This window comes from Octopus bimaculoides, chromosome 3 (assembly GCF_046866305.1).
Source record: "Octopus bimaculoides isolate indiv1 chromosome 3, ASM4686630v1, whole genome shotgun sequence".
Taxonomy (NCBI): Eukaryota; Metazoa; Mollusca; class Cephalopoda; order Octopoda; family Octopodidae; genus Octopus; species Octopus bimaculoides.
The window spans coordinates 31259130-31264129 of record NC_142930.1 but is presented as its reverse complement, the minus strand read 5'-3'; positions in this window follow the sequence as shown (position 1 = coordinate 31264129).

Here is a 5000-nt window from a genome sequence, read left to right as displayed (position 1 = left end):
TGTTAATACGTGTTCGTTTGTATTAGTTTTTATTTATTTATATGTTCATGTGTGTGTGTGTGTGTGTGTTTTTTTTTTGTTTTTTTTTGTGTTTAATTAAATTTTGTTAACGTATGTAGTATTTAATTCCATTTGTTTATCTATGTATTGTATTATACTTTGTTCCTATTATTGGTTTATGGGTAACATGTTGTCACATGCTGTGGTTTGTTAGTGGCGTATGTTAGTGTTCCATTCTAGTTTCCTATTCAGGCTAGGTTTCCCTTCTATTATGTGTGTAGCTTCAGTAATTTGTCCAAGTGCTGCATCACTGCTATGTGTAGATAAGATTTTAATTTCTATGTTGTTGATTGAGCCTCTATGTTCTTGCTCAGCATGCTGGTACAGAACTGATGAGTTCTTCCCTTCCTTAAGTTCCCTCCAATGTTCGTTTGCCCGCTCCCCTATACTCCTTGCTGTTTCGCCTACATATGTCGTTGTCTTATTTCTGCATCGTCCCTCTGTACATCTTATACTATAGACCACATTTCTGGTTTTGCAGTTCGTTTGTGGGCTAAATCTACATACGATACAGTTCCTATCAGTGCAGGGGGTTCTACTGAAAGGGTATGTTCTACTGATAAGGGATTTGATAGGGTTGCCTGGCCTTTCAACAACCTTAATTCTTAGCTTAAGTTTGTCTAGGGCCCTTCTAAAGCGGTTCGCCAGTTCGCCTCTAGGGGTGGTGTCGACGAACATGACGCTTTGGTACTTGTGGCTATTGTACCATGAGCTTGCCTTCCCTATTTTCTTCTTAGTTCTTTCTATGGTGTTCCATGATTTGCTCCTATAGAGTGGGCAAATCCCATTCCTATCGTTGCGTTTGATTGTTTCAAACTTCTTCATAGCTCCTTTGTAAACCCTGATCCTTTCTTTATGGCTGTAACCCGAGAACTGCATGCGGTGGACGAAATGTTGTATATGTCTCTTTAATTCTGTAGGGTCGCACATGCAGGAGACATTTCGCATTACTCTGACGAGGTCTGCCATCAATATGTTGAATTTGGCATCGTCCGCAATAGCCGAGTTCCGGTGGATCAGGTACTTGGAGGCCATAGGTTTTGTATAGTGTGAATGGAGGATTCTGGTTTTATTGTTCTTAGTTTCTAGCCAGAGTTCAGTATCTAATACAGGTAATCTATGGTTAGGGTGTTTAGTAGGGTAGTCTATCGTAACCCTAATACTCTGGTGGATGGAGTTAGCTATTTGCTGGATGCTCTCCATAGTCTTAGTTTCTATTTCTATATCAGGGGTACTCTCTTGTGGGGGTGTCTTTACCACTAAGTTGATATCATCAACATATCGAGAGTACACATTCACGAGTATGGAGTTCTGTGTCAGGCGTTCCTTAAGCCTTCTGTCCCACCATACCATGAAAAGATTGGCCACATCACCGGCGATACTAACCCCGATGGCTGCCCCCTCGTCCTGGGCGTATAATTTGTTGTTAAATTTAAAGGTGTGGCCTTTTAGGGTGACCTTTATACTAGCTCCTAGTGCATGTGCGATCATTTTCTTTACCTGGTGGTAACACACATAAGAAAGAAGAAGGAAACAAAGGACCACTGATGAGGTCACAGAAGTGTGACGAAAGAACTCTGGCCGAAATAAGATTAAGATTAAGATTAATGTAATATAAAGCTGAAAAAAAAAAAAAAGAAAATTAACACCAAATATACAGTGCGTGTGTTTTTATTGGCTAAACTGGCAACATGACCATCCCCAAGTACAACAACATCTGTTTCAACACACGATTTCACATAAAAAATCTTGCAAAACAAATATATATATATATATATATATATATATATATATATCATGTTGAACCCTCTGTTTTTATCGTTCTCCGTTTTTCCCCCTCTTAATCCTTTCTGTGGAAGAGCGTAGGTTCGAAGCGTCCAAAGACTTTTCCATTCTTTCTGAGCGTTAAACTAATACACCTGTTTGTTGCTCCCTCGCCTGTCTTCGTCTTTTGTGCAAATGTGTGCAAATACAAGAGTAGGAGATGACATTTACAAAATGACTTTCTGAAATGAACTTCCATTATGCAGCTGAGGAGTACATTTTCATTGCACATCTTATGTGGTGTTCTCACTATATAAATAAATGACATTTGTACGAAACGTACGTACTGCTATAACCTAATACATTTTTGTTGCTTTTCTTCAAATTTTATTCACCAAATCTCTTGATTTTGTTTTTGGTTTTTACCCTACCAAATTCTGGTGCCACAAACATTTTAAGTACCACATTTAATCTTTTGATTAAATCTATATTATTATATATATATATATATATATAAATTTTTATATTGTGTGTTTTATGTTGCTTTTTATTTTATATATATATTTCCTTATATATTTGTGGACTTTGATGTATTTCTTTATATATGATTGTTTATTGAGGGGACTGTTGTATGTTGAGTCGTTGACCCAAATGTAATGCTTTTACTCTGTAACTAATAATTATATATATATATATATATATATATATATATATATATATATATATATATATATATATGCATACATACATGTGTGTGTGTGTGTGTGTGTGAAGGCATGTATAATGTAGATCAGCTGTTCTAATCCTTTTAGCACCACCGACCGGTTTAGTGCATGATAATTTTCTCACAGACCGGGGGATTGCGCATAGTAAAACACAATAAAGTGCATAATAAATAGCATAAATATTACATATATGATACAGATACATGTATAACGCAAAAACACCTGAAGATTGTGAAAGTCAATAAAATAGAAATAAAATAAAATAAATTATTCATTCTGCGTGGCCCGATACTGGTCTGCGACAGGTAGTTGAGGACTCCTGATGTAAATAATTCTAATTATATATTTGAAGGCCTTGGCTGTGAAAATTAAAGTGACGTGAAAACGTCCTAATCTTTTAAGTAAACAAGAAATTAATACATACATACATACATATGTGTGTATGTGCGTTTAGTGGGGTGGGGTCATTATTCTAGCGGCTCTTATTCATTCATCTTTGGTAGGGCATAATATTAAGTACGATGTGTGTGAAGGTGAGAATAACTACACAAATATTTGTATATGTCCCTATATTTTATATTTTTATTACCTCGAACATTTGCATTTATGTACGTACAACAATTATTTGAATACAGCATCGTTCAAAAGATAGGGAATGTGATAGTTTTAAGTCTTCATTGCATAAAATAATTTAGTTATTTATATGAAAAATTATTTACGGTCATTAAAGACAGAATAAAAAGAAAAAGTAGAACACCTTTTCAGAAAACTGATCAAAGAGTTCTGTGTAGTGCCTAGGGCTGTTCTGTTTTGGAAGTCCAATATTCCAGCTTTTATAACATTCTATCAACGTTCCAGAACTTTCGGCCGGAGTATTTGATGGGGAAAATTGAAGAAATTTACATTGACGTATACTACTATTTAGCTATATACCAACCAAGTTTAAACGATCGGACCACGTTCCAGTAGGCATTAATGCCTTTTATAGCGACACAGTTTGCCCGTTTTTATGTTCAGAGTTCAGATTCTGCCAAGTTGACTTTGCCTTTCATCCTTCGGGGTCAATGAAATAATTCCTATTTGAGTGCTGGGGTCGATGTAATTGCCTTAACCCCCACCCACCCACCCACCCACCGAAATTGCTGGCCTTGCACCAAAATTAGAAAGGATTAATATTGACACAAAAAATGCTGAACGTTTACTCCATCTCCTGGAAAATGCTGCTGCTAACAGAACTTTATGTGAATGAAAACAGGTGAAATCAAGACCATCAAACAGAAGCCCTCGAAAAATGTCAGCAAGTTTACTTACCTAGGCAGCAATATCGTGTCAACTGAAAAAGATATCAAATCTCGTGTTGCTAAGGCTTGGGCAGCTACAGACGGTCTTAGAACAATATGGAAGTCAACCCTACCAGATAAATTGAAGAGACAGTTCTTCAGAGCAGGTGTTGAATATGTGCTTGTATATGGATCCCCGACTTGGACTCTCACCAAGAGACTCAGGTGCATGCTGGACGGTGCCTACACCAGAATGTTGTAGTGCTCAACATCTCTTGGGGGGAGCACCCAACAAAACAACGGTTATATGGGAATGTACCGACTTTCTCATCAAGCATCCAAGAGCGGAGATGGTGGAAATTCATCTACTTTTTGACGTGTCGTCAATATGGTATGTCGGTCTCGCCAAAACACAACAAACAGGAATGTACTTCTATTCGGTACACTTTGTCTTTTAATATCATTTTTATACCCCATTGCTTCTACAGTCAATCGTTTAGTTCGCCAAAAGTATTTCTAGCAGCCTGTATACGGCAAGCCACCCTTGCGTCCTGATGTCTTCAGAAATATTACTGCTCAATTATGTAAGCTTTGCCGCACCTAAGAGCTAATTTGCAGTCATGATGGTCGGAGGTTCATATCCCAGTCCGCCAGGTTAAGGCTGATACAAGGCTTCATTGTTTTTACATTTATTGACCGACCTAAGGTTATTGTAGCACGTTCAAAATATTGAGCAATTTTCTAGGTATCTATCTGCTAGGATAAGAGCTTCAAGAGCTGAGTCATCAGTAAAGTTCGTGGATACACATATCCCGGTACTTCCTTAAGGATATTTGCCTGGATAATTTCAACAACCCACCATCCATTCTTCTGCGGACTTGTGAGTTCGCATGTTTTCACATACGGAACCCTGAAATAACATAAATAGCGTTGAAGCGAGTACATGACCCAAATTAATCTATGGGCGACCAGAAATAAAGCCGAGCTTTAACTCCCAAGAGAGATCGTGACGGACATACAATCATGGAACTGCTTGACTGTCCACAAATTTGTCCGGGTATCTTTTTTTTTTTTTTGGAGCAGAGTCCATAAGTCCTCTGTTTCCTAACAGTCGAACGCATTCGTAAATTCGATGAATACATAAAGTGGAATTCACTGTTCTACAGCCTTC